Source organism: Protopterus annectens, chromosome 7.part0, assembly GCF_019279795.1.
Source record: "Protopterus annectens isolate FY-2018-M chromosome 7.part0, PAN1.0, whole genome shotgun sequence".
NCBI lineage: Eukaryota > Metazoa > Chordata > Ceratodontiformes > Protopteridae > Protopterus > Protopterus annectens.
This window is the reverse complement of record NC_056739.1, coordinates 1,641,581,578-1,641,604,175: the sequence shown is the minus strand read 5'-3', so window position 1 is coordinate 1,641,604,175 and position 22,598 is coordinate 1,641,581,578.

Here is a 22,598-nt window from a genome sequence, read left to right as displayed (position 1 = left end):
AGCACATATGCCATATGAAACATGGAAAAGAGTGGGCATTGCACTCTTTTCTCATCTTACATAGAAACAGTATCCAGCTAATTGTCTAAATAAGAAGTTGCACATTGATGGCTCATTTAATGTTTGTTAGACTGTGACATATTGGCATGATATTTCAAGATCTTATATAAAATACATTATTGCAAAGAGAGCCATTACCTGTGAAGCTTGATATCTTTACATTATTTTGTTTTGGTTGTGAGGCTGTCTGGAAAGAATATCAAATATTAGCAAGGTCATGATGAACACATACATCATTTAGAGTTTCTCAGAAAAAAAGAATAACATGACCACACATAACATGGCCTTACTGGTTTTAGTTACATGTGATTGCCCACATAGTGATGTCATTCCAAGGACAGTGCTCCATGATGGATCTCTGCAGTTGCAAAAATGGTGGTAAAAATGCAATTGAGCTGGCTTTGCGGTGAATGTGAATGAGACTAGCTGACATCAACTCATGGGTCATGTGCCTAATAGTATGGGTGTTCACACCTACTTCAAGGCACTTTATCATAATTACAAATCAGCCACAATTGGGAGCCCACAAAATGGCTCAAGGGCAAATAGACAGCTGATTTTGATATAGAAATCATATGAAAATTGGGTACTAGGACAGTCTGAACTGGGGAAGAGCAAGCAGAGTAAAATGCAAAGGATCAATGTAAAGGAAAAGTGGTGTGAGTCTGGAGAACAAGTTTTTCTTTTTTTTTTTTTTTTTTTTTTTTTTTGAGGACAGGTGTCAATTTTTTTTTTTCTGAAGAGGAGTGGGGGAGGTGAAATGGGGATGGCATGTACAATATATGACAACCCTGCTCACATATGAGCAAGAATAAGCCTCATAGCTAAGAATAAGGATGATAACACATCATGTTATTGGAGGAGCCCATACCCAATCACATTTATTCAATATCCATTTTAACAAGATAAAAAAATCACAGTCACCATTTTGCAGGAGAATGCATTATAGTGAGCAATGCAGAGAAGCAGAATACAATTAATATCGGAAAGTACTGTCATATGACGAAACTGGCAGCAGACAGGATAACAGGTAATGAACCTCAGTACTGCAGTCAGCACTCAGAGGGGCATTACAGCAACAGTGTCACACAGCAGTGGAGTGTGTGCTAACATTGTACAGGACATGGTAGGGGATTGGCAGGCTGGATAGTTAAACCAAATAGCAATCAGGGAATAGGCAAGATAGTTTGTATTCCTGTGAGGGAAGGTTTTAACCTGACATGGCACAGAGTACAGGCTGGATATGTTTCAGTCCTGTGGAGGGTTTACCCTGACAGGGTCAGAAAACTGACAGGAGAGGCTGCAGTCATGTGAAGGACCTTAACTTGGCAGCACACAAAGAAAAAAGCAGGCTCAATCACAATCCTGTTGTGTAGGTCTCTACACGCTGTATCATATGCATGCAGACAGCAAGTTATATCAAAGGAGATTGTGGTTTTCAGTATAACAGGAAACAGACAGTGACAATGGCACATATGTGAGAGACAGCAAGCATGGCTCACATGCCTGCAGCTGCCACAATGTGTCACTGTTTTAGAACAGTTGTACTGTAACAATGCACAGGTCTGTGACCACCATTAGGATGATAGAAACAGTTTAGTGACAATTGTTGGCCAACATAGACAGTTATAGAGAGAGACACACACTGATCTACATCCATTATCTACAGATGTAAATGTTCTAGCATGGGAACAAAGGAATGGCAGTGATGGAGAAGTTTACAGCTTTCAAGTTGGAGGCATTCTGTAAGTGTTACACAAATATATATACATATCCTTGAAAAAAGGTAAAGCTGATAGGACATTCCAGGATGAGATGTGGCAAGGACTGGTGTATGATATCAAAGCACTGAGCTGCCATAATAGGAAAATGAAGAAGATGAACCTCACCATCACAGATATGCTGTTGCATGGCATGACAAAGGTAGAGGAAACTGGAAAGAGTAGATTGACCACTGTAGGCAAAATGTCAACAAAGGGGTGTCTCAAAGAAATGCAAGGATTCCTGGCATCCCTTGCCAAGGAAAAGTGCATACTTGTTGTTGCATGGATGTGGGATCCAGGCAGGTGACAACTGCTCAAATGTCTGTGATGGATGCACTAGGAATTTAGTGGCATGTGCCATTCCTGTAGGACATTAAATTGCACATGTATTTGATGTACTTAGACAAATGCATATGCCTTTATTTCATCCTGGAACATGAGTGCTGTCATAGCAACAACCCACACCAGAAGGTACGCATGTGCCCATAGATTGTGTGTAGGATTGGCAAGTAGCATCCTGCATGCCACATGGTGGTGGGAGTCAAAATATGTACCACTATTGACACAGGTATTTCTATTTGTATGCATTCACAGATTTCTCTGAGAGATGATCCAGCACAACAGATCAGCACATCCTTGATGTCAGTAAGTCAGAGGCCAATGGTGATAGCTCCATGTACATGGCACAGTCTGATGACACAGTAGCACTGTTAGTAATGCTAACAGTGGAGCAGACATCTACATCATCCACAGCTAAGGTGACTGCAGAGGGCTAGAATGAATCTCTGGCAACACCTGTGTTCATTGAAGTTCATACTATTCATGTGAATCCCACCTCTGCTGCACAGGTGTTAAGAAAAAGGTATAAATGGTACAGATTGCCTCCAACTCATACAAATAGCACAGAAGACAGAGTTGCAGGTGACATCTTTGCACATGATTCTTTAACATTGTCTGACGTTAGTGTTATCCTTTGCATTAATCAGCTGATCTGCAGGGCAGTGATTCAGCACAAACAACCACTAATCACACAATGTCCAAGATGCTGAGTGTGCTATGTGATCTGTATAAAGACCTTTAACCATTGTAGGGATTGTCAGCTTTCTGTAGCTAATGGAGAGTGTCACAGCATATATGGACCTTGAGCAAGGATGCCTGGTAACAGTGATGGTGATCCAGTTGTCATCCATTTGTGTCCTTGTAAGTGCAGGAAACTGGTCATCAAAGTCATGCTAGGAAATGGATACATATTGCATATCGCATGACCACATGTTTTATGTGCACAAATGGTGCACAGTATTCTGGAGATGGCTTCACTGTCCAAACAGACTATGGTTCCCTTAACTCCACGCCATGGCCACTTCCAGTGATGTAACCATGGCTCTTTTGGTTCCACTGTGGGCACACCCCAATTTACAGGCAAATTATGAATATGTAATTCAAAACCATCAACCCTGCGAAGCACACTCCAATGCATTCATGGGTCATGGATGACAACATTTCCTAAGGACAGTACAGTAAGAAGACAAGGGGGATTCACACACACACACACACACACACACACACACACACACACACACACACACACACACACACACACACACACACACACACACACACACACACACACCTGACATAGCATGCCATCCATTGGACAGGATGCCTCCTCTTCTGACACTGCAGCACCACTTAGTGCATCCAGCCAGAGGGCACACCCAGCAAGAGACCAGCCTATGGAAGCTACACCCCATTTATGGATTGCCCCCCCCACACACACTTCTCCTAAGCCTACTATCAATTTGCATGGCCATTTTATCCACAATCATGACACATCCCCCATGTTCATATTTTCTGTCTGTAGTCACTGTGCTGATCTCTGCCTGTACAAGTGATAACAGTGCCCTGCCCAACATTGTGGCTGGTATGGGTATGATAAAGTGTGATGCACACAATGGCCAGTCAATGCACTGCAATGCATAGTCTGTGTACCTTATTACATGAATCAGTGGTACTGTAGTCAAACACCATAGTTGTGGACCAGATGCTACCTCTTTGCCAGTGTTATGATGTATTGTGCCTGCCTCTGCATTGCATGTAGACCTGCCACTATTTTTTACACCACTCTTTCTTAGCTACTTCTAAGCTGCTGCTCTAGATATATCAGGCAATTATACAGTTTCTCTGTGTCGTGAATGTTTTCATAGCACCATGATATTAAGCATTGCATGGACTACAGATATTTTGCTGCAGATTTCCTTTACATAGTGCAGTGCATCCCCAGATGTATTCAGGCAGCTGTAGCAGGACTTCAGCAGTCCATATAAATGTTCAGTAATGTTACACATCTGTGACAATGTAATGCTACATACCCTACACAACTGACCATTTTCTTCAGAATCTGATATATAGCCCAGATGACTGAAAGCTAAAACAAGCAGCTTACAAGCAATACCAGAAAAATAGATAAGAAATTTTCCTAAAAAGGTACTTATCTGAACTCTGAAATCAGCCCATATTGATGAACATACAATGCAACAGCAATGCTTTCAATCTTGATCAAACTGTGCCTAGAAGGAATTGAAGATGGCACAAGCTGACTTCCATCTTATATCACTAATGGCCAGATGTCCAAGTGGGATGGCATCCATCCAGGCAGCAAGAGGAAAGAGTTAAAAGACTGGAAGTCTCCCCAGCCTGGTCACTATTATTTCATTAATGAGTTACATCACTGAATGGCATTTCAAATGGCTTTTTATCAAAGATGCTGTTTGGCGAACCATTCTGACAGAGATCGCATTAAGGTGGAGATCAGGAAATTTGCCGTTTCTCCACTGCAGTGCGATCTCGGAGTTGGTATATTTAATTAATGTAGTGGGTATGGGGGGGTGGAGCCCCCCCACATGAGGGGGGGGATCAGTTAATGACATTTCTAATGAAATGCCATTTGACGATGTCTATCTTCAGTAGTATGATACAGACCCCACAGTCGTGTCCCTATAATTTCATCAGAGTTACATCACAGAGTGGCATTTTGAATGTCTTTTTATTGAAGATGCCATTCATTGAATGGTTCTGACTGAGACTCCATTATGGTGGGGATTAGAAAATTTGCCATTTCCCTACTATACTGCGATCTCAGAGATAGTATATATAATTAATAAGGAGGATTAATGAATGGCATTTCTGATGAAATGCCGTTCGATGATGTACATATTTGAAGGTATGACATAGACCCCAGCCAGTTACCACAACTTCTGTGAAGGAAGTTCCCGAGGGTCATTTCCCAACATAAGATGTACAATGAGAACATTTTCTGCTCTTATTTTCTATCCCATTTTGGGATGTAGAATTTGGGTTCCTATTACTTAGTCAGGTGATTGCTTCTTACATGGGGAAAGGGTTTAGGTCATGTTATTTTTGGGACTTTGGTCTTTGTGGCAATATTGTCATACACATAGAACACATGGTGTTAAGATTCAAATTGTCATAGGGCAGATCTCAGAGGGGAACATATTACAACTCTATAAAAAACACATTATCATTACACCCCATTATTTAGCACCAAATATGCATGTGGTCAGCTTTTTCAGTACATAGACTGTCCCTACAAACCACTATTCTGTCTGGCAGTTTAACACAGAGAAGTAAGGCTATGTGCTTCTAACAAGCTTCATTCTGAAGTCTGTAGCTTGTTTCCCCCATTCTGTAGTAGGCTGTTTTGACTTTGAGCAAGGCATTAATTGGACAGTGTTTCTGCCTCATCCATGAAATTATACACAGTGTAGTGACTTTACCAAGTTAACACTGCCTAAGTAAATTAATAAAAGGTACTCTAGGAATCATTTCTGTACTAATCCTAGCTGAGCAAGATCTCACGAACATTACTTTATATAGCAGATGGTCATCCCAGCATATTACACACTCAATTATATTTTATTTATTTAGTTTATTTTATTTATTGTTACATTTGTTAAATGGGTAAGTACATTGGTCCAAGGACACTTTTCAGGTGAAAACCATGCCAAAAAGGCAAATAGCAATTCAAACATAGTACTTATATCCAATGGATATATTAGTAAAATCTGGTATAAGGAATAGCATTTTCAAAGCACAAAATATTATAATACATGTAAACAGTGAATAACAATATAATTCAAAATGAATAATAGCAGTATAAGAAGAGAATATTCAATATTAACTAAAATGTGGGATAATGACTTAAGACCAAAGCATGTATAATACATTAAATATGCATGTTGATAGAAGACAAGAATCAATAATGAATAGTCGATATCTGCAGTGTGTTAGATGGATTGAAAGAGGTAAGATATACCAAAGTATGTGTTTACCTTTGAAAATATCTGCTACAGAGACCTTCCAGTGATTACTGGAGGGCATGGTGGGTTGGTGCTTCAAGGATCGAACACCAGTTTCCCAATGCTATGTGTTTCTTATAGAGTTGTAATATGTTCCCCTCAGAGAAACCCTACAACTCTCTGTTTGCGCGGTTTTGCGCACTGAGCAGCGTCGGGCAGCGTCGCCTAAACAGGTTTAAACTATTCCAGGCTCCACAAAGTCTGCTCTTCACTTTTTCCCTTAGAACTGTTCAAACTCTCAAAGTAATCACTCTATTCTCTTTCTAAAGCCCTGCACTTGCTCAGCTCTTATAAGGAAACACTAACTAACTAAAGCACTACACCCTCCTTGACTTCTCATAAGTATTAGGCTCCCAATTGGTCCTTCCTGATCAAGTGAAAAATCAGTTCCCTTCCCTAATCTGATCAGTAAAAAAAACAGTTCCATATACTAATCTGGTATGTCCAAGGGTCAGTTTCAGGGTTACTCTCCAGTCCAGCTGGTGAATCTGGGAATTTTGAGGCAATGTTACAATTGCCTTATGTACACAGACAACCCTCTCCTCCTTCCAACAAACTATAATACATGTGAGAGATGTAGTTACACAGCCAAACTGGAGGCAGAGCTCTCTCAACCCAAGATTGGCACAGTCAGTCAGGAGGAAAAGGTAACCACCCGCACCACAAATCCAGTCTCACACAGACCTATTGCATCTGCATACCCAACACATAAACACACAAAAACATACTCGGAGGCTCTAAATAAAAATCTGCCTAAACAGCAAAGACCTCCTAAGCAGATATCCAAGCAACAGCCACCCCTAAACAATACCCAAGAATCACATATCTCACAAAATCAGTGTGCCTCACAGTCACAGCCCTTAAGGCTAAACAACACACCAAATACACTTGTTATAGGGGACTCTATTGTCTGGCACACTGACGTTCCACTCACCAGACTGAACAAGGAGAAGGTCACTGTAAGCTGCCTGTCGGGTGCCAGGATCCGGCACATAATGCAAGCACTCAGGTCACTCCAAAGCAAGTACAAGTATAACTCCGTCATTGTCCATGCTGGTGTGAATGACCTGAGACGTACCTCCCTGGACTACATGAAAAGAAACATAGAGGAGCTCTCTGATCATGTAGCCCAGGCTGGTATGACCCTGACCTTGAGTAGCATCTTGCACTCACCAAGAATGATGCCACAGTATAAAGACAAAATGATCAGTTTCAACAATTGGCTAAAGTATTGGTGTCATTCAAAGGGGATCAGTGTCTGTCAGCCTGGGATGACATGCTCGACAAGCCACGTTGCTTCGCTAGGGACGGCTTGCACCTGTCACCCTTAGGCTTTCGTATACTGGCCAAGGCTCTTGCCACCCCCATAGTGCCTTTTTTAGGCAAGGCTCAAAGGACAAACCCACCTCCATAGACAACCCAAGGATAAAAGAACTAAAGGTAATGCTACTTAATGCCAGAAGTCTAAACCTCAAGATGCACGCACTTCAGGCTCTCCTCAGTATGGAGAAAATTGATGTCTGTGCAGTAACAGAAACCTGGTTCAAGGCTCCTGAGAGCACCCCAGCACTACCAGGTTATAACTCATACCATGCGTTTCAGCCCCAAAACCCGGACCGAAGCACAAAAGGAGGGGGAGTATCTATATTCGTCAAATATACCTACACCTCCAGGTTAGTGGCACTGCACGAAGCATCAGAAACCATCCATGTGCAACTAACAACAGTGGGCAAAACTGCCTCTCAGTTTGTATTCTGCTACAGAATACCATCCCTATTACAGGAACCCCACCTGGCATTCCTGAGAACACTGTAAAATATGAAGGTCTCTCCAAACACTATGTTATTGGGTGACTTCAACTACCCAAACATTGACTGGGAAAACTACTCAAGCACAAACTCCCTCGCCCAATGGTTCCTTGAATTTATAAACTCTAACGCAATGGAACAACTGGTCACCACTTCCACAAGAGGGAACAACATATTGTACCTGGTCATCACCAACATGGGGACTCTATGTTCCACACCAGAGGTAAACCCCTCATTGGTAAGATCAGACCATAAACAAATTTCCCATTGACATCCATACCCCGTCCCCACCTCCAGCCAAGGAAATCACTGTAAAGAATTTCTCAAAAGCCAACTTTGCACTTCTCAAGACTGAGGTGGAATCCATCAAAGCCCCTGGGCCAGAGGATAATACAGCCCAGTCCACAGAATCCTTTACAAATGCATTCTATGAGCACCTGCAGGAATGCATGTATCATGGTATCCCAAATAAAACCAAGACTCACTCCTCCAAAAACAGGAGACCTGTCTGGTGGACCCTGGCCATAAATAAGCTATACAACAGAAGGAGGAAGCTACTACATGACAGAGCAAATTCCCAAAAAGGGAAGGCATCTCTGATCAGTATTAGCAAGAAACTTCGATCCCTCATAAAATCATCAAAGGCCAGTTTTGAAAGAAAAATTGCCCTAGACACTAAAGATAATCACAAGGCCTTCTTTAGTTATGTCAGGAATATGGGTGAAAACTCCCAGATATGCTCTGAATTGTTGCATAACGGTACAAAATATACCGAACCTACAGACATACCCAACATCCTGGCAGACAGATTCAGTGCAAACTCACCCCCCTCCTCCCCCAAAGGAGCAAATGCCTATCCCAACTGAATGTAACCTCCCTGACATCACAGATGCACAGGTGAAAGCTGCCCTATCCAAAGCAAAAAACACAGCATCTATGGGACCAGACGGTGTCCCAGACTGTGTCTTACATGAGCTCCAAGAATAACTTAACCCTCACATTAAGTTACTGTTCAAACTTAGCCTTACTACAGGATATGTACCCAAAGAATGGCGTACAGCTATAGTGGTCCCACTCCACAAAGGTGGTGCCACAATGGACCCCGGGAACTATAAGCCTGACTAGTCTGGTCTGTAAAGCCATGGAGCATATTATCATGGAACTCATAAACAAAGACATTGAGAGCCTCCACACACTGGACCCTACCCAATTCGGCTTTGTTAAGGGCAGATTTTGCCTCTTAAACCTAGTTGATTTCTTTGAAACAGTTACCAAAGCCATAGATGAGGGCAAGGTAGTCCACACAGCCTACCTGGACCTCGCAAAAGCCTTCGACACAATACCCCACTCGGGCATCATAAATAAGCTTACCAGCTTAAATATCAACCCCTATATCACAAGATGGGTTGCAAACTGGCTCAGGGATAGAACCCACATGGTCAGAATCACAGGTGCCATGTCCGAATCCAAACCAGTTACAAGTGGCGTCCCACAGGGCTCAGTTCTGGGACCTCTCTTGTTCGGTATATACTTCTCTGAGGTTCAGGCTAACACGGGGGGATTATGGCTGACAAAGTTCGCAGATGACTGCAAACTGGGGCCATAATCGAATCTCCAGCTGACACAAGCATCCTCCAAAAGGGTCTCACAGAGATGGATGCTTGGTGCCAGAGCCATGGCCTCAAGCTAATGCTAAAAAGTGCATAGTCATCCCCTTTGGGAAAAACAAGGTGCCCACAAATTACCACATAGGTGGTAATCCATTAAGTACGGAAGAAGTAATTTGAGATTTGGGGACCAATGTAGATAGTAATCTCTCCTTTATAATCATGTTGCCAAAGTGGTTAGAAAGACCTTCTATATAGCCCACCTTATCATGAAAGGGTTCGCATCTAGATCAAGAGAGGTCATTGTGCCCCTCTTCTCATCACTCATCAGGCCCATAATTGAATACAATGCCCCATTAGGGATGTACCTTACCCGACACCTGCAGCAACTGAAGAGACCCCAAAAGTACCTCACCAAGAGGATCATGGGCTACAAACAGATGTCCTATGCAGCTTGAATAAAGAAACTCCGGCTCTACTCAGTTGCTTACTGCCTACTCAGAGGTGATCTATGCCTGATGTACAAAGCCATGTCAAACTCGGAATTAATGGACATGCTCCACCTCAAAAAATCCAAGTCCCATAGAGCTACACGCTCCAGGGACTTAAACCTAAGCACAAAAATAAATAGGACATGCTGGAGGGACAGATTAATTTCCCAGAGGCTCCCCTCGCTCTGGAATAGAATCCCAATTCATGTTAGACACAGCTCCTTGCTGACCCTCTTTAAGCGAAATCTGGACGCGTGGATGGGAAATCGCAAATTCACCCCTGGGATCTCTTCTGTGTCCCTGCTAGACAGAGGCACAGTAAACTAATCTTAAAGGGTACCTTCTGTGACCTACTTTACAGAGGCACAGTAGGCTAATCTAATAGGGTGGCGGAAGCCAAATACACTCTGGCTAGGCTTATAAATGCCCTAGGGCAGATAGCCTAGTATCTACCTATGAACCTGTGAACCTATGAATAACAACCATGAAGACCATGGCAGAGAATGCAGAAAACACCACTCTGTCACAGTTCAGAAACTTTGTTGAACACATTCAGATTAATGAAGGCCTGCTTCATCTGCCTAAAGGACAATCGGGTATGTCCTCCAGCATGATATTGAAACATATAATAAAATCTTTAATATGTGCAGTAATGCATAACATATTGGTATGCAAACAAATATGGCAGTGAATAGAAATTCAGGAAGAAAATGTCAAGAAGTCAGTGGCAAAGGAGGCACCTGTTGAAGAGCCTATGGAGGATCAAATCACATGGGTTACCATGCATGCCAGTTACAGGTGCAGTACACCATGGCACTGGCTAAGATACAGCACCTGGTTCACAACTAGGGGTTAATTAAATATAACATACAACATTAGCAAAGTTGCATGCAGCACAACTACCAGTCTATGCTATATGGAGTAGCCACACTGTCCATTAGACACAAGCTACACAGGTAAGTGAATACTGAGAATAGGACATGGTTGTCACCATAAGCACAGGTGGAAAAGGTCACAGTGATAGGTGTCAACAATAAGCAATGTGCATGTATGTGTTGCATTGGAGAGCTTGGAAGACTGATCAACGGGATGTCTCTGGTTGATATAACTGAGCAGAAGTGGGTTGAATTTGTGAGTGTCTGTGAGTGTACGTGGAAACAGCTCCAACAGAAGATGTAGCACTGTATTGGTATCAGGAGATGTGCACTAACCTTTCACGTCCCTGACAATGAGAGTATCCTCTTCAGGGAATGTAAAAGGCATCCATAGCACATACTGAGGAAGGAGTTTGTTATGGTTGTGTTCAGCATGAATATCCTGTTTGTATCTGTACTCTCATCATTGCTTGGAGTGTTAGAAGTGGTGGCACCACAGGACCTAGACATGCCCTCACCCTCCCATAGAATACTTATCCACCAGAAGTAACTGGCCACAAGAATTGTGACATTTAAGTGAGACAATACTAGGACAACTGCAGCATACAAATTCCCTGTGCTGAATTTTGAATATGCTAAATAAATGTGTCAGGTCCACTTGCAAGTTGCCATACAGACTGCATACTACACCATTTACAGTTACCTATGCTAGGGCTGCATTGGTCTCTGAATGTCCCTGTATAATGGCCCCCATTTGTACTAGTTCATGTTTTCTGACCATATTCACTTTGTCCACAAAGTCTCTTCAGACAAGCTCCAAAGAGGCATGGATAGACTTATAATTCTGGGGCATCCATCAATGATGTTCACAGAGGGTCTGCAACAGAATGTTATTCTTCTGCATTGGGGGATGTATCCTTCCTCCTTCTTCCTTTCTTAGGCATGTCAACTTGCAAATTTAAAAATATATATGTGCAAATTTTGTCATGCAATCCCATTCCATCCATAATTCAGCACCACGCAACAAAGCCCAGTTTTATCATGGAATTGCCATTTTACTCATAATGCAGCACATGACATCTGTTCAATTGCCTGCCTTTTGGCAGCAGTCAGTATGAGACAATAGTATACACTGCATTAACACAGAGCAGGAAGCAGCATTAACCTGCAAAGAAGACCATGCATAAACACAGAGACCTGGAGCATGTCTTGTGTTCTTTGTAGTTACAGCCCTGAGCAGCACACTTTAATCCCTCACTGTTTTGTTCCTCTTCATCTGCTAAACTAATAGTTTAGTACACAACCACTTGCTAGCTAATATATTTAACACTGTTTATTCACTATCTTAAATATTACAATGATAACATCCAAATCCATCTCACCCCTCTACCTATTTATAATGCTCTATGTACCATACCACCTATGAACATGTACACCATTCACACCTCCTATGCCCAAATACCCAGACCTCCACCACTCTTGCTTTTAAGAAACCAGACAATTTTAACTACACACCCCTATATTAGCCAAACCCCCAAATACCACAACCCTATCCAACCTAGCTATATCAGCCAAAAATCTAGGCAGTATCTAAGGCTTATCAGTAAAATATTGAAACTAACAAACCAGCTGAACTCCAACCTAACTAAAGATGGTGATATCCATCCTAACCCTGGCCTATCCACACAGGAGATTTCCCACAGAAACCCTAACAATGCTACACCTCTGGACACTGGGTCTAAGGTAAATAATCCTACTCTCTATTCTTTGTTAGATAAGTATCCAAACGCCTTTCTAGCCTGCCATGTTAACATCTGGAGCCTAAATAATAAAATCCACTACTTCCATGCACTGCTAGCCGACCAAGCCCCGGACATTCTCTGCCTTACCAAAATCTGGCTAAAACCTGCAACTAAAGACACTGAAATAACTCCCCCAGGTTATAACATCCTTAGGTCAGACAGGAAATCCAAGAAGGGTGGTGGGGCGGCTGTATTATTTAAGTCCAACCTCACAGTCACTAGTGACACCCAACAGCTTCCGCAGGTAAATAATGCTGAAATTATCATCACTAAGCTGCAAATAAATAAAAATAAAAGCAGATACATTGTCTGCACCTATATCCCCCCGGGAAATAATGTTAGCACCCAAGAACATATATTACACTGGCTAGCCTGCAACTATCCCCAAGAAACCATTATCTTAGGTGACTTCAACATCAACTGGAACACCTGTTCTTCCGAGGCCTCTAGCAACCACTTAAAATCTTCATGGGTTTACTCAAACCATATCCTTCTCCACTAGGTACAGCAAAAATAAAACAAAAGTAGTATCCTAGATTGGATCCTGATTAAAGCTGACCCACAGATGCACCACTCAGGCATACTAGCTGATGACCTCAGTGATCATTGCCTCATTTACATTATCAAATTCAAAGCTGAATTCACCCATTAACACACCTATAAGGAGACAAGAAACATAAAAAACTTTATCCTAGACAACTTTCTACAAGACCTAAAAGCTGTCAACTGGTCTGAATTTAAAAGACTGTCACTAGATGAGGCTGTAACCTTCCTTAACACTAAATTCCTCAGTATCCTTAACTCCCACGCCCCTAGTCACACCATCCATGCCAAAACACAAATTGCTCCATAGCTAACTAAACTCACAAAATCCAAAATGTCCAATAGGAATAAGGCCTGGTACACTTGGCATAACACTAGAGATCCCATAGATCTAATCAGATACCATCAAGTAAGGAATGACACTAAAAAATCTATCATAGCAGACAAAAAACACTACTACACCCACCTACAACAGAAGCATCAAAATAAACCCCAAAAGTTCTGGGCTGGAATAAATAACCTCCTTCACCCAGGTCATACCATCACTCCCACCCCTTCAGTTGCTCTCGACAAAACACCAGCGGTTATTGCAAACACATTTAATAGCTTCTTTACAGAAACTATCCAGGCACTAGCTACCCAACTAATGACTACCAAGACTAACCCCCTCACCCAGTCCCACAAGCCCCACCAAAAATAACAAAACAGATAGCTCAATGCCTCCTGTAACCCACTTCTCCTTTAGCTTCTAACCTATCTCTACTACCCTTATACAAACCCTTCTCAAAAAACTTAAACCCACTTCCCTAGCAGCAGATCACCTCCAAGCTGAAATTCTGCAACTAGCTGCTGATGCCATCACTATCCCAGCCTCTATCCTCATTAATAGATCCATTTCTGAGGCAACCATTCCATCCATCTGGAAAATTTCACATGTAATACCCCTACATAAAGGAGGTAGTACCACAGAATTGTCCAACTATAGACCCATAGCCATTCTCTCACCTCTAGCAAAACTCTTGGAAAAGTGTGTCCAAATACAACTTATGGACTACCTCAACCACAATAAACTTTTTTACAGAGTCCCAGCATGGTTTCAGACCACACCATAGCACCACATCAGCCCTCTTATCATTCCCCAGTGTCATCAGTCTTAATCGCAACAACAACATGCTATCATCTGCTCTCTTTCTGGACCTCTCTAAGGCCTTTGATATGGTTAACCATCATCTTCTGCTTAATACCTTGAAAGCTGTCTTCCTGGATGATCACTCTCTAAAGTGGTTTCAGTACTATTTATGGGATAAATAGCAGGATGTCCTATGACAGGACTAACTGTCATCACATTTCCCAGTCACCTTAAGAGTCCCTCAGGGCTCCATTCATGGACCCCTCCTCTTCTCTATCTTCATAAATGACCTTCATACTACTATCCCAAACGCACAATGTATTCAATATGCTGATGATTCCATGTTGATTTGCTCTTCCACCTCACCAGCTAATCTGATAACCCTAACCCAGAATACTTTTAGCAGTATAGAAAACCGGCTAACTGATCAACAACTTCTCTTGAATCCCAACAAAACCAAGCTGCTGCTTTTCTCTCTCACCTCTAGATCTACTCTTCCTTTATTTACTATTAAGTCTAACAATGGTACAATCATCTCTCCTGATAACCAAAATAAGCTCCTTGGAGTAACCATTGATACTAACCTCAAATTTGATGCACACATTGACCATACGATTAAGTCTGTCAACAAAAAAATATGATCCCTCTATAAGGTAAAACCTTTTCTAACCTCTTATGCTAGGTGTGCTATTGCCCGAACCCATCTTCTCTCCACTTTCCTATATGCCTCACCTATATTTGCAAATCTCTCTAAAACTAACCTTGGCAACTATCTTGCTGTTATTACCATATAGCTAGATTCGCCACTGGTCTGACATACAGGACACACCACTGTAAAAACCTAACCGAACTTGACTGGTTGGAATTTCCTTCCATACTTAAGCTTAACCAGCTCACAGTAGCTCACAAAATACTTAACCATTCAGACAAAACCCCAAGCCTTAAGAGTATTATTAGCCCATATAACCCTATCAGGCCACTTAGATTGTCCAACAAGCTATCAGTCCAAACTCTAAAATCCAATAATACAGCCGGGGATTCCATGTTTGCTAACTCAGTGGGTAAAACATGGAGCCTTCTTCCTGCAAACCTTACACAAGAACTATCTCTTCCACTATTTAAAAAAAGCCTAAAAAATATTTAAGGGCTAACTGGCTCTGTCCATGCCTAAACCCTGATTAACTCATTTTAACATTTATGGTATTTTCTTAGCTAGTAGACCATCATTAAGCAGATACTCCACCTATCTGATGTGTTATACCTTAATGTACAGTTATGCCTGCTGAGTCTAGCATTTCTCCATACAGTTGTTGCCCTAATGTGCTTTAAATGTGTGTACTAATCCTATTTCTGCTCTCACTTTATTAACTTTCTGTATACGTATTAGTGTTACTACTGTGGTGAACTATTTGACATACTGTATATATATCTATCTCCTTTGCTTTGTATCTCCTTTGCTCTCTTTGAATAGTATTGTAATGTTACTACTATTATTAATTTTATTATTGTGGAGCTTTTCTCCACGGGCCTCCACTGAAAACGGACATGTATCCAGTCGGACTATCCGGGTCAACAAATGTAAAATGAATAAATAAATAAAAATAAATACTGTCTCTACCCAAAATGTGTATGGGTACAAGTGTGCATCTTTTTATTCTGTCTGTCCCCAGAACTGTTGAAGTGCTACAGGGCTCAACCATGCAACTCACTGACAGTCTATGACACCCACCCTACCAATGCCATACTCTATGAATGTCAGCCAAACAACATTTGCTGGAAACCCTGTACCACTATTGTAGAATCTTCATCCACATTATGTTTGTGTAGCACAACAGTAAGCTGTGACCTACAGCAGGACAGCCATACATGTTCTTTGAGACCTCCCCATCGCAACTCAGGCATAGCTCTCCATGGTACAGATGTGTTACAATGTACCCCATAAATGCTACATAAACCTTATGATCATCTTCTCTTAAAACAGAGCCAAAAAAAGAAAAAAGTCATGTATGTTTGTCACAATCCCCTAAGGAGCATTATCAGACAGGGACACATAGTCAGTGATATTTATAACCTTCCCCTCCCAACTTACTAAGACATACAACCTCCCTTCCTTAACCACAGTCTATTATAGTAGACAATTTGAACAAGTGAGTGAACACAACAGTGTCAAAGAACACTTTACAGATGTCTGTGGGCTGTATGATCTATTACAATCAAACTCCCACTGACACAGCCTACAATCCCCCCAAAATCAACAAGTAGTAAAAAGTAGTAATACAGTAGTACAAAGTAGTAATACACAAAATCTCACACTGAGTAGTATCGACTGAACAACATACCCCTGTCTAACTGTATCCCTCATGGTATTGGAAAACATGGCAGTTACTTTCAACAGTTATTATACCACTCAACGCAGTGCTTCAGTGTTTCAGTCTTTACCACTATTACAGCATCAGCAGTCACTTCAGAATTTTGGTACTGCAATAAAGCTCAATCAGCAACTACCGATTGTGACTCAGACACCTTATACTCAGGGTGGCTGCCCTCTTCATTACAACCTGGATATACTCTTGGTATCTATAAATGAAGGAATAGATGTGATTACTGACATACTATAGACAAGAGCTAGATATCATAAGAGTAGGATATTACCTGATATTATAATTGGGTTGAGGACATAAAACCAGAAATATATTGCTGACTGTTATAATTATCTTAAGGTATCTAGCACTCATATGCATACCATTCAACTTCTTAGCACAGGAAATATTAAAAAAAAAACAAAAATAATGGGAGGACAAAGACCCAAAACAGGGATACATTAAGTATTGTTCTTATAAACTTAGGAAGTTGCTAGAATAAAAGGTTTTGTGTTACCATGCATTTTCTGAAGGATATGAAGTCTAAAGCTCAAATGTCTATAATTATTTAGTGTATTCAATCCTCACAGTTTTGCAATAAAGCCACACATTTTATGAAGTACAGACTAGAAATGTGAGGCAAAAATCTAGACATTCTGACAAAATTTGGAAAGTTGAGAAGTATTCCCATATGATACATCACTACATACTGCTGGACAAACATTCTGCATTTATGTTGACATGATACCTAGCATGCATACATTGCACATCCCAATGTGTTTATGGATGTAAACAAAAGCACAACAGATTATGGCCTTACAACATGACCATAACACTGGACTGTAGTGCCATACATGAAAGGCTGTTGGCCCAAAACATCCTGCGTGCATTGTTACAGCCCAGGTGGTCCTGCAACAAACAAAATATATATCTCCATATTTGGTGTGCATCATCCTCTCAAATGCCCATGTTTGTGCACCTTATGAACCATAGCATTACTAAGGCAGGCAAAAGATGCAACTGCCCCAGGTGCAAAGTATAAGAGGGTGTAATCTGATCTGCCATCCATCATCCTGATCGCTCCTAGTACAAAACCAGTTTTTAAAACTCAGTTTTGCAGTTGCAGTCAGACCTGAGCACTGAACAGCTCTGTGTGTGGTCTAACTGTATTAATTGCTTGCTGCATCATAGCAAGTTGTTGCTACAGTTTAAAAGAGAAAATGTATTTATTTTAAACTAAAACCTGACTGCCATAGCACTCAGTGTAGAGTATAAACTTCAGCAACTGTTTAAAAGAAAAAAATATATTTTTTTCTATAATGTAAGGAAAGAGGATTGGGAGAAGGACACAGAAATGGGACCTCAATGGCTGTGGCAGGAGGGAGGGGCATGATCTGTATCTGACCACCTGATTGGTGTGCCAATAAAAAGAACAGATTTTTTTTTTTGTTCTTCAGTTGAAGGGCTTGGGGGAAGTGGATTGGGTACTGCAAGTTTTGCAAAATACATTTTTTAAACTCCACCACTCAGATGATGAATAGCAAAACTAAACAATGAAAACATCTGCAGACAGGTACCACAGAAAAACGGAATCTTCTTAAAAAAAGTTTAATTTTTTAGTGCTTTGATTCACAAGGGACTTCATCAGAAAACTGAACAACTGCCAAGAAGACAAATTTATAATACAAACTGACCAATCAAAAACCTCAAACAATAATTGAATTAATTAAGACAAATAGTAGACCTAAAAGATTAAAAAAAACAATGAATTCACAGCATACAAGTATAACTCAATGCAAAATAAGATGATAGTAAAAAAAAATTATAAAAAAATATTTTCTACAAATAGTATCTTTCAGGCAGAAAACCTATCGGCTGGCATCTTAAGCTGCCACAATGCTTTTTTAAGTATCTGCTTCTTAAAACAACCGTCCCTAAGATCAACAGGTAATTGCTCTTAAGACAGCAAAATAGAGCTTCTTAAAGAAACTACATGTTAAGGTGTGTCTGTATAAGGCACTGTTGGTGTCTTTGCTCTTAATAGCATACAAGTGTTCTTTAACTCTTTGACATAACTTTCTGGTAGTCATGCTGATGTGAAATGCATCACCATGTCAACAGACAGCAATGTATTTCAAACCAGTGGTGTTACAATCATAATGCCCTTTAATTTTAATGTTTCTGTCCATATGAGACAAAACAATTTTATTTATTTATTTTATTTTATTTTACATTTGTTAACCGGGCTAGTCTGGCTGGATTTCATGTCCATTTTCAGCAGAGGCCCGAGGAGAAAAGCTCCACTATCAGACTATAACACTACAGTTTAAAAAGTCACTAATAAACTAACAATAAAAATAATGTTATAAGGCAAAATACAACCTGGACTAGTCTGACTAGATGACATGTCAAATTTCAGCCAAGGGCTGAGGAGAAAAGCTCCAGTATCATAAAATAAAATTTACAGTTAAAAAATATAACTAGTCACTAGTCAAGACAACAAATCAGGCATTGGCAAAAAGCAGGAGACAGTTAATGTACAGTGTTAACTATGCAGGCTGGTAGTGTAACAGGTATTATGTAGTTAGAGATAAGGAAAAAGCAGAAATGAAGTAAACAGAATGTGGAAAAAGTACAGTTTCTGTTTGGTACAAGTATTATGGGCATAGTAAAGCTGAGGAGTAGCCAGTAGGAAAAAACAAAGGTAGTGATGAATGCAAAAGGTAGAAGGAATATAGGAAGTCAACTAAAAGGAGCAAGAGAAAGAAAAACAGATGGTCTGAGGGGAAGTCAAACAGAATTTTGAACTAAAGAGTGATGGTACAAAAGAGGGGACTGTAGAAGTCAGTCAGAATTTTGAACAAAAGAGTGAACAATGACAGAGCCTTCAAGTAAAAAATGGCATGATCTGCAAAAATCTCACTTAAACATACTCACTTTTTTATGTGTGAGTGGCCAAGTCATCCTAGTGTTTGCATTCTCCAACCAGTGCTTAATGCACTTAGATTTTTTGCACACAAATTTGGGGGAGGGACCCATCCCTGTATATGCATCAGGGTTCTCTTGGAAAATTTTACAGTTGTGTATAATAATATTTCTACCACTACTGTCATCAACTGTCATCTGAAAAATAAAGTTATTGTTGTATTTAACATCAGTATGGTTCTTCTGAGGTATACCCCCACTAAAATGGGAGCAAACTGTTTGCATCTATTCAGCTTAATCTCGTCAATAGTCTTAAACAGCAGGCCTAAATCATAACCACTACTGCTGAATAATGTAATAATATCATTGGTGTCCTTGGAAAAGTTATCAAAGTCAATGGTCAATCTAGACAGTCGGATCATCTGACCTCTGGGAATATGTGTTTTCATGTAAGTGGGATGAGCACTAAGGTAAATAATTGTTGGAGAAATAAGGTTTTCTGTAAACCCCATTGGAAAAACTGTGATTGGCAGCATCCTGGCTACCACATCCAAATATGAAACACTTTTTTCTACTTGGTCCAGGACAAAGCTTAAAAAGTTAGTTGTGTTATTAATGTCTTTAACAAATGCATCTATCTGATCTAAAGATGCATCAGTAATTAAAAAAATGTCATCCACAAACCTCTTATACATCTTAATATGTCTTTCAAAAAATGGAATGTTTTTAGAAGTTGGGTCTCCCACTATCCAATGACAAGGTTAGCAAAAGAGAGTGTGACTGTGGCACCCATAGAAGTACCCTTGAGCTCTTGGTAATATTTACTATTAAATAAAAAAAAGTTGTTTTCTAATATCACATCCATCAGCTCACAACAAATGCTAACCATATCACTGGAAAAACTGGTATATTTAACTAAAAATAACCTCAGGTAAACAATACCTTTAGCAATCTGTATACTGGTTTAAAGAGATTTAACATCCAAAGTAAATAATCTAACTGCAAAAGTGTCTGAAGTAATAGACTGCAAATAATCCAAGAAATGCCAGGAATCCTTGAAAAAGTTTCCAATTTCTTCACCAGGAAATTCAAAAGTGATCTAAAAAGCGATATACTTTCAGTTATACTTCTAGAAACTGAAACTATCAGTCTAAAGGGCAGCGAAAAAAAAAAAACTGACTATGCAGTTTAGGAATTCCAAAATGGACTGCTATTTTACGAAGTTCAATGTAAAGAAACTTGTAACAGTCAAAATAAATCAAACCACTGGCTCGCAAGTCAAGCGGGACATTATGAACATACCTATAATGCAAACAAATGTGAGCCAAAGTAACAGATCTATATTCCAACAAGTTGGTTAACATCTTTTCAGTTTCATTAATACAGCCACACTGATACATAATAACTAGATGACTGCCTTTATTGGCTTTCACAAACTGTAAATCAAGTGTATTACTAAGTTCAACCAATGCTTTCCTTTCTTTCTTGGCTAAGTTAAAAACTTATTGTCAGCTTTACCTTCAGCCATTCTCAAAATGTCCAGCTCACACAAATCATGAAATGCAGGGTAACCTGTAATTAAGGGTTGACACAACTACATTTCTTAAAAACACATTCATCATTGTATTCAATGTCCTGAAGAAACTAAGCTAAATTAAGCTTTCTATAAAACACTTTCAAATTTAGCAAAGTATTTAAGAAGTTATTTTACATTAAGGTTTGCTGTCTACACTCTTGTGGGAGGAGAGGGTGGATTCTGCCCTTCTGAGCTGGGAATTGCTGGTTGAATGCTTAATGTGCCTGCTTATTTCAATCTTTTTTTTCTGAAATTGGTGCACTTTGCTGTAGCATAGACTAGATTCAGACCTGCTGAATCAGGCTCTGTGTGTATAACTTGAGCACTAAACCAGGCCATCTTTTGTTGGAGAGGGTTCTCCTGCACCATAGTGGCAGGAGTGTGCAGTTAGAACTCATCTGATTGAAGGTTGCTGGAACAGGGCTCAGTTTTGAGCATTTTTATTGGTAAATTGGTTGATATGTTTAAATCAGTTTGCTCTTGTTTGCTACTGATATATTTAAGTGTGTATCTGTTATCCTGTATAAAATCAACCTAAACAGAGTTTAAATATCTTTAGCATAGTCTGGTTACAGGTTTTACTGCATCCAGATCTGTTTGTGTGATTTCTGTGTTTCATGCTACACCATCTTGTGCTGGGCCATGCCTGCCTGCACTTAGTGGGAGTAAGTGAACTGGTTGGAACTGGGCTGGTGTTTAGCTAAGTGCACAGAGACAAGGGTTGATTGGTCAATTCCAGTGTTTCTATTTTCCTTTCATTTTTCTGGTATTTAAACCCTGCATTTGAGTGGGTTTGCCCTAGTTTACACATTGCACACTGCCACTGCACTGTTTTAACCCTTTGTGAGGTATCTCAGCTACATATATTCCCTTACCAGCACTCCTGTGTAAGTGAGGCCCTCCCTTGCACCTACTGTTTTGATTTTTTCCGGACCTACTCACACCTATAGGTACTCTGCTCAGATAGTACCCACTCTACTATCCCTGATTTCTCTTCCACAGATTCTGACAACCATGGTTGATATGGGCATCCTGAGACACTGTAGAAACTGCCTCATGTACATGGACAACCCTTTACTACTACCACCTAGGAACACAATATGTGAGAGATGCAATTACATTAAGAACCTCAAATCCTTGCTGCCTCAATCACAGACCAGTACATTTTGCACTGAGAAGATTGTCTGCACAACCACTAAAAACATCACACCTCTAATACCACCCACATCTGCACAACACACTCCTACATGTGTGGAGGTTCTCAACAAAAACATACCTAAACA